Source organism: Orycteropus afer, unplaced genomic scaffold (assembly GCF_000298275.1).
Source record: "Orycteropus afer afer isolate SDZICR_OR568_19922 unplaced genomic scaffold, OryAfe1.0 scaffold00327, whole genome shotgun sequence".
In the NCBI taxonomy this organism is placed as follows: Eukaryota; Metazoa; Chordata; class Mammalia; order Tubulidentata; family Orycteropodidae; genus Orycteropus; species Orycteropus afer.
This window is the reverse complement of record NW_006921914.1, coordinates 934,066-943,441: the sequence shown is the minus strand read 5'-3', so window position 1 is coordinate 943,441 and position 9,376 is coordinate 934,066. Positions and strand designations below refer to the sequence as shown.

At 38.2% G+C, this 9,376-nt stretch overlaps 1 pseudogene; it reads left to right on the top strand.

The window, feature by feature from the left end:
- LOC103206674 overlaps positions 1–9,361 on the top strand; it is a 19,866-nt pseudogene extending 10,505 nt beyond the window's left edge.
- Positions 9,362–9,376: the final 15 nt, after the last annotated feature.

The following is a 9,376-nucleotide window of genomic DNA, read 5'->3' as shown; positions in this document are numbered from 1 at the left end:
GTTGCATTGTGGTAAACTGTGGTCAATGTCATGAGACAAAGTATATGTGAACTGCTGTATGGAAAGTAAATTTGCTCTGTAAACCTTCACCCAAATCACAAAAATAAAAGAAAAAAAAATAGCATAGTGCTCAAGCCAGATCTTTTTTACTAGTTAATTTGAACTATTGCTCAGTTTTAAAATGACTTGGGATATTTTTCGTTTAAGGTTTAAAGATTATCTCAGGGCAATATTTTCAGGGGTTTATCCGCTCTCCACATTCCAGGAAGTCTGAAGTCCATGAGAATTTGAAATTCTGCTCTGCATTTCCCCCCTTTCAAGCTTTTAAGACCCCAAGCATTACACACCAGTCTAGAAGGCACAATAGAAGCACTAAACACGTTGTTGGCCAATTGACTTGGACGTTCCCTAAAACCATGACCTTAAATCTCCAAAGCAGGAAAACAAACCCCATGAAGTTTTTAGTTGTACATAAGCAGTGTCAACAGATACTCTTTTTTTTCTTGTCATTGTTGTAAAGATATTTACACAGAACTTTTTCCAATTCAACTTTTTATAGGCATACTACTTACTGACTGCAATCACAATAATTTGCTGTAGTCTTTTTAATACTTGGCTTTGTTTTTTCCTCTCTATTTTTCTTTCTGGATTTTTTTTTTTTTTTACTGAATTTTCTTCCAGGTCATGAATTCTTTCTTCATATGTGTAAAATATGCTGCTAAATCCACCCACTGAACTGTACTTTTCACTTATTGAACTTCTGTTTTTTTTAAAGAGACTCTAGTGAAATTCTTTTAATTCATTTTATTGAGCATATTCATTACATTAATTTAAAATTGATCTCAGTAACCTATGGAACTGTTTTTATTGCTATCATTTCTTTGTATGCATGGTAATTTTTGATGAGTACTATACATTCTATTTTAAAAAAGTGTAGGTGCTCTGGATAATAACCTCTCCCTCTATATGAGATTCAACTAGCTTTAGTAGGCAGCTATAGTAGAGGCATATTATCTCAATCAAATCAGAGACTGAGCTGACTCATTGTTGGTAGGCAGTATTTATAAGGCTTTTTCTGCATCTGTCTTGTACTCACTCTTAAGGTGTAGCCCTCCAGAATCTGAACTGAGACTCTGGCATTTGATCACGCCCTTCCTCTATGGCAGGACCTGAACTAAAATTTTTGTGTCCTTAGTCCACTGAAAGGAATAAAACTTCTCTCTGCTTTTTAGTCATCTACATCTTTATCCTTTGCAGAATAATTGGCAAATTCTGCAAAGAAAAATGGTGTGAAGCATCAGATCATTTTTACATTTTCCTCTTCTCTTTGAATCCTAACTTCCACAATTCCTGGATTTCTTGGCAATCCTTCACTCCAGTCTTTTTTCCTCAGCCACAAAATTAACAAAAGTCTTGCTTAGTATCTCTGGCTCTTAATAGCTGTCTTATGCTTAGCTTTCACTCTCTCTCTTGGCCAGTGTGTAAAACTGGTAAATGACTTGATGGGAAATGCAGTGTATGAAGAGCCAGCATCACCTTGGTAAGCTTCCTTTCTCTCTGAGATCTTGATCTCTTAATTCCTTGTTGCCTAGACAGCAATCTTTGCCTTCAATAATTTTTATATGGTATTTTATACTGTTTTATGTTTATTTTTTCCCTTGGCAGGTATGTTGATTGGTGACAAGTTACTCTATCATAGCTGGCAAATAGATTCTATTGTTATTTGAAATTTAACTTTTGTCAGTATAATGGATAATCCTGTGTGCCTTTAGAATTTGTAGGAACATTCATCAAACTGGGTTGTAGGGTTCTCAAAATTTTACTGCCTTAATGTGTTTTGTCTCTGGCAGAAGTTTGATAATTTTGTTGTGGTGACTGAAATATCCTCTATTGTTTAATATTTCTTGGAAATTCACAGTAAATACTTAAAATTGTCTATTAAAGACTCATAAATGAATGTAGTGGAGTGGGATCCAAGATGGTGGAATAGATATACATACTAGTCAGACCCTCTACACCCAAAAACCCAGAACCAAAGTGAAACAGATATGGATGACAATCCTGGAACCTTGATATTCAAAGGAAAGGATAGAGAAGTAGATCAGTTACTGATTTGAAGAAGATACTGAATGAACACAGCAAATTAGGAGACAAATTGAGTGGTGAATTGTCAGCCTGCCTGGTTCAGTGCCATTTTGAACTATTACAACAGCATTCCAACCAGGGCAGGAACTAGATAACCTGCTATGCTCATCCAAGAATGTACCAGTGCCCACACTGGTGACCTGTAACCAGAAGAGTGTGATCTTCTCTCTTAACCAGCACAGACTCCTGGTGAACAGAGGTACATCCCTCTCACCCCTACCCTCCTGGGAGCTCGTCAAGATCCCCACCTGGTGTTCTGCCTGGCTTATCCTGTCCCTGTATCCGTCACTCCACTGCCCCCAGTGGCCTGAGTTGTGTTGAGTAAGATTGAGTGTCATGTGATTATCAGCTCAGATGTCTGCAGGGCACACATTAGCAGGTCACACTCAGTGTAACCAGTTTCTGCACTCGGCAGCCTGCACTCTTATAGTAAAGATACTGCACCTACACCACTTCTGTAGTCACCAGTTCTCACCTCCCACCACCTCTGCCATGGGCATTGCTCACATCCATGGAGCAGGCATCCTACTCACCCCCAAATCCTCTGCAGTAGGCAGCACTTGGCCCCACCACCACCACAGTCAACAATGCCTGCTCTCACTGCCTCTATGATTGGCAGTCCAAACTGCTTCGGAGCAGGTTCCATGCTTGTGCCATTGCTGTGCCACTTTTTTTTCTTTTTCTTTCATCATATTTATTCCTTCCTCTTCTTTTTTTTTCTGTATTTTCTTCCTTTTTCCCCATCAATCCAGAGCCAGTGATCCTGCCTAGCCATATATACTACATTTGCTACCCCATCCACTGGGTGAGTGCCACCACCCACTGCAGCATCACTGCATCAATGACAGAAGGTGACCAGTACCCTCCCTGCCTGCCTTCAGCTGTACTACATGACAAGCAATCAGAGATTACTGCCCACACTCCCACCTATTACAAAATCCACCTGGAGACACGCACCCCAGTGCTTCAAAACTAGTGACCAGAACCATTGCCTGGATAAAAAAAAAAAAAAAAATCAAGGTGAAGAAAACCAACATACAATGAACAAATAAATAACATCACAATGTCTCAGAGACTATATACAACTTCAAATCACACACAAAAATAGGACAATATTGTTCAAGCAAGAGACCAAAATACAGGACCAGAAAATATTCCAGAGGGAGAAATGATGTTGGATCTACCTGATAAGAAATTCTAAAAGAATTATGCTTAGGACCCTTCAAGAGATTGAGAAAGAGATTTAGGAAAACCCAGACAAATCTCTAGAAGAACTAAGGAAAACAATACAAGAACAATTGACAAAATAAATGGGAAACTAGAAGCCGTACAAAAACAGCAAATAGAAATCCAGAGAATTAAGACTACATTTTCAGAAATAGATAACACATTGGATAGGTCCCCCCCAAAATAAACCCCTGCCATTAAGTTGATTTGAACTTAATGACCCCCATTGGGTTTTCAAGTCTGTAAATCTTTACAGAAGTAGATTACCTTATCCTCCTTCCATGAAACAGCTGGTGGATTTGAACTGCCAACTTCTGGTTAGCAGCCAAATGCCTTATAACATGCATCACCAAAGTCAATGGGAGGCAGAATTAGCAAAATTGAAAACAAATCTATTAGTACTAATCTGTTAGTGGAATGGTCAGAAAAAAGAATGACAAAAAATAAAGAAAGCCTAAGGTTTATGTAGGAAACCATCATGAGTAATAACTTATGTATGATTGACATTCTAGAACAGGAAAAGACCATTAAAAAAAAAACTGAGAAAAGTGACAAGAAATTTTTGGATGAAAACTTCCATAATATCATGAAAGATGAGAAGATACGCATTCAAGAAGTTCAACAAACTCCAAATAGGATAGACCCCAAAAGAAAATCATCAAGGAATAACATAATCAAACTTCAAAACCAAAGGCAAAGAAAGAACCCTGAAAGCAGCTAGGAAAAAGTGAAAAGGTACCTACAAAGGAAAACTAATATGACTGAACTCTGATTTCTCTGCAGTAACCATGCAGGCAATAAGGCAATAAGGTGATGTAAATAAAACTGTGAAAGGAAAAATTGCCAACTTAGAATTATATATCCAACAAAATTGTCCTTCAATCTGAAAAAAGATCACAATAGAAGGTGCTGGATAGAGTGGGAGAAAAGAGTGGAACAATACTCAAAATAGTAAAATAAATAAATAAATAAGACTAGGCTTACTGTCTGATAGAGATTGGTGGAATTCCCAAGAGTATGGTACTCAAACATACTTCCTTCAAACCTGAATTCACCCTAGCAGCTCAACTTTCAGCCAAACAATAGACAGGCATATAAAGTAAACGAAGACACCAGGGGACTATACATTCCTTAGTACAATAAACCATATGAGATCAAAAGGCAGAATTTACCCAGGGAAAAGCTCAGAAGGCAGGGAGGGATAGGAAAGAAGGATGAATGGAAGTAATAAACACAGGGAGGAAATGGAAAGAGTGTTGTTACATTGTGGGGATGGAAATTAATGTCACCAAACAAAATGTGTATAAATTGTTGAGTGGAAAACCAATTTGTACTGTAAACTTTCACCCAAATCACAATAAATAGTTTAAAAGAAATAAAAAGACTTGAGAAACTAAATAAAATGGATGCATTTGACAATCCTGGAATTCAGTGCTTCAAAAGAAAGGATAAAGAAGCAGATCGAGTACCAAATAGAGGAAGAAACTGAATGAAAACAGCAAACAAGGAGACATACAGAGCAATGAACTGCCAATCAGCATAATTCAGCCACTTTGAATTATTGCAAGCAGCATTCTGACTGTGCCAAGAACTACATAACTGGTTCTGATTACCCAGGAGTGTGCCAACATCCCCATCAATGATCAACACCCACAACTGGTGATATGACCAAGAGTCGGATCCAGCAATCCTACCCAGCCACACCTGCCACACCTGCCACCACACCTACTAAGGGAGTGCCACCACCCATTCCAGCTAAAAAAAATGAAATTATCTCTCAAATACAAATAGATGGTAAAATTAGGACATTTCCAGATAGACAGTAATTAAGGGAATTTGTAAAAATCAGACCACACTTACAAGACATACTAATGGGAGACCTTTGGACAGAGAACCAGCAAAGGCAGATATCAACCTGATATTAAGACACACAACAATACCTAGAAGTTAACCCGGATATAGAAGTATCAAAAATAAAATATACCTAAAGTACTGAAAATAAGAAACCAAAGCAAAAAAGAAACCAACCCCACTGACACACAGTCGATTCTGACACACAGCAACCCCATTGGGTTTTCAAGATGGTAAATTTTCACAGAAGTAGATTGCCCCATCTTTCTTCCACAGAGCAGCTGGTGGGTTTGAACACCAACCTTCTGGTTAGTAGTCAAATGCCTTAGGTACTGTGCCATCAGAACTCCTTTAGACTTGTCAATTTTTAAATGATGACAATTGCAAAGTAAAAGAGGGAATAAGTAGAGGAGACACAGAACTTCTAAATAGAGAGGAATTTGAGACACTATCCAGATAGAATGGGCTGTTTTAAACTTGGGAAGATAATAATAAATTACAGCATAAACTCAAGGAAAATTAATAAACCTTTTCACCAAAATAAAAAAGAAATAAAGCATAAAGATGCAGTAAACACTGATGAAAGAAACGACAAGAAAATCCACAAATGAAATGAACTCAGCACAGAAAAATATCTGGGACAAGAAATAAGCAGCACCACACACACACACACAAACCAACAAAATGACAGCCATAAATTCATACCTATTGATAACTACACTGAATGTAAATGGATGAAAAGCACCAATTAAGAGACAGAGAGTAGCAGAATGGATAAGAAAACACGACCCATTGTGATAGCTAAGATTGTGTCAATTTGGTTGGACCATGATTCTAAGTGTTTTAAGCAGTTGTGATGTAGTCATCCCCTAGAATGATATCTGATGTAATGTAATCACCTCCATGATGAGATGCTCTATGATGCTCCATGATGGTCTATGAGCAGCCAATTAGTTGAAAGAGAGTTTCCTCAAGGTTGTGGCCTGCTTCCAGAATATATATGGACATCCAGGGAAAATTCTCTAGCTTTTCTGTTGGATCTGGATCCTGCATCTAGCTCATCATAACCTGGTTCCTGGAGCTGAAACAGTGGCCTGCCATATTGTCTGCTAGTATTGGGATTGCTGTTTTCACAGTCTGTGAGCCAACAATCTGCCATTTTACTTACCAGTCTTGGATTTGTCATCCTCTGAAGCTAGCAGCCTGCTATACTGTCTGCCAATCTTGGGTTTGTCAACCCCTAAAGCTGCATGAGTCAGGAGACGACTTAAGCTTGCATTTGACCCACAAACTTGGGACTTTTCATCCTCTACTACTGTGTGAGCCATTTCTCAGAGATAAGTCTCTCTCTCTCTCTCTCTCTCTTTATCTATCTATCTATATATACATAAGCCCCACTGGTTTTGCTTCTCTAGAGAACCCAACCTAAGACATCCATCAATATGCTGTCTATAAGAGACACATCTTAGACACAAAGAAAAGAAACCTAAAGTTGGAAAAATATATATATATATGTCAAGCAAATAGTAAACACAAAAGAGCAGGAGTGATTATTAATTTCTCATAAAATAGACTTTAAGACAACAACCAGCATAAGAGAAAAGGAAGGACATTATATAATGATTAAAAGGTCAATCCAACAAAAGGATATAACCATAAATATGCACACAGTAAATATATATGCACCCAATGAAAGAGCCCCAAAATACATAAATCAAATTTGAACAGAATTGTAAAGATAAATACACAACTCCAAAATAATAGCAGATTTTAATATACCATTTTCAATGAAGGATAGGATAACTACAAAGAAACTCAACAAAGACACAGAACTAAACAACACAATCAACCAACTTGAACTTATGGACATATTTAGAAGACTCCACCAAACAATAACACATTATACCTTATTTTCTGGTACACATGGAACATTCTCCATAATAGACTATATGATAGGTCACAAAGCAAGCCTCGATAAATGTAAAAGTATAAACAGACTACAAAATATCTTCTCAGATCACAATGCTGTAAAATTAGATAGGAACAATAGCAAAATCAAGGGGAAAAAAAGAAAGCAAATGGAAACCAAATAACACCCTTCTTAAAAAACTACTGGGTAATAGAAGAAATAAAAGCTCATTTAATGCAGCAGTAGTCCTCTGGTCTGTGTTTCTTTCTTCTTCTAGCCGAGACCTAAGCAGAGCAAACATATCTGAGGGATCTGGAGTTGGCATTGATCTTGGCACTACCTATGCCTGTGTGGGTGTATCCCAGCATGAAAAAGTAGAAATAACTGCAAATAATCATGACAATTGAAGCACCTCAAGCTTTGTTGCTTTTACTGATACTGAATGACTGATTGGTGATGCTGCAAAGAATCAAGTTGCAATATCCCATTAACACTCTTTTTGATGCTAGCCATCTCATTGGACAAAGATTTGATGATGCTGTTGTCCAGTCTGATCTGATACATTGGCCCTTCATGGTGGTGAATGATGCAGGCAGGCCCAAGGTCCAAGCAGAATATACAGGAAAGGCCAAGGGTTTCTTTTGAGAGGAGGTTTGTCTATTGTTCTGACAAAGATGAAGGAAATGGCAAAAGCCTACCTTGGGAAGGCTGTTATCAATGCTGTTGTCACTGTACCAGCCAATTTAAACAACTCTCAGCATCAGGCTACCAAAGATGCTAGAATCATTGCTGGCCTCAACATACTCAGAATCATCAATGAGCCAATTGCTGCTGCTATTGCTTGTGGCTTAAACATAACTATTGGTGCAGAAAGGGATGTACTGATTTTTCATTTTGGAGGTGACTGATGTGGCAATCCTCACTACTGAAGATGGAATCTTTGAGGTCAAATTATAGCTGGAGACACCTGTGTAGGTGGAGAAGACTTTGACAACAGAATGGTCAATCATTTGATTTCTAAGTTCAAGCACAAATATAAGAAGGACATCAGTGAAAACAAGAGGGCTCTATGTTGCTTTTTATACTGCTTGTGAATGTGAAAAGCACATTGTCTTTCATTATCCAGGCCAATATTGAGATTGATTCTCTGTATGAAGGAATCAACTTTTATACCTCTATTACTCATGCTTGATTTGAAGAACTGAATACAGACCTGTTCTGTGGCACCCTGTACCCTGTGTAGAAAGCCTTTAGGGATGCCTAGCAAGACAAGTCTCAAATCCATGACAATGTAGTAGGAGTGGTTCTACCCATATTCCTAAGATTCAGAACCTTCTTTAGGATTTCTTCAATGGAAAAGAATTGAACAAAAGCATCAACCCTGATGAGTCTGTTGCTCATGGTGCAGGTTTCCAGGCAGTCTTCTTACCTGGAGACAAATCTGAAAATATTAAAGGTATGCTGCTTTTGTTTGTCACTCCTCTTTCTCTTGGTATTGAAACTGCTGGCAGGGTCACGACTGTCCTCATTAAGTGCAGTATTACCATTCCTACCAAGCAGATGCAGACCTTCATAACCTACTCTGAAAAATAGCCCGGTGTACTCATTCAGGTTTATGACAGTGAGTGTCCCATGACTAAGGATAACAACGTGCTTAGCAAGTTTGAACTCACTGGCATACCTCATGGAACCCGTGGTGTTCCTCAGATTGAAGCCAATTTGATATTTATGCCAATGACATCCTCAATGTTTCTGCTGTGGATAAGAGTACTGGAAAAGAGAACAAGATTGCCATCACTAATGACAAAGGTTGCATGAGTAAAGAAGACATTGAGTGGATATCCCAGGAAATTGCTAAGTACAAAGCTGAATATGAGAAATAGAGGGATAAGGTGACTTCTAAGAATTCACTTGAATCCTATTCCTTTACCACTAAAACAACTGTTGGAGATGAAAAAACTTCAAGGCAAGATCAATGATGATAACAAACAGAAGATTCTTGACAAGTTTAATGAAACTATCAACTGGTTTGATAAGAATCAGAAAGCAGAGAAGGAAAGATTTGAATATCAACAGAAAGAGCTGGAGAAAGGCTGCAACCCCATCATTACCAAACTGCATCAGAGTGCTGGAGGCATGCTTGGAAGAATGCCTGGGCACTTCCCTTGTGGTGAAGCTCTTCCATCTGTTGGTGCCTCTTCTGGACCCATAATTGAAGAGGTTGATTAAGTCAATCTCTGAGCA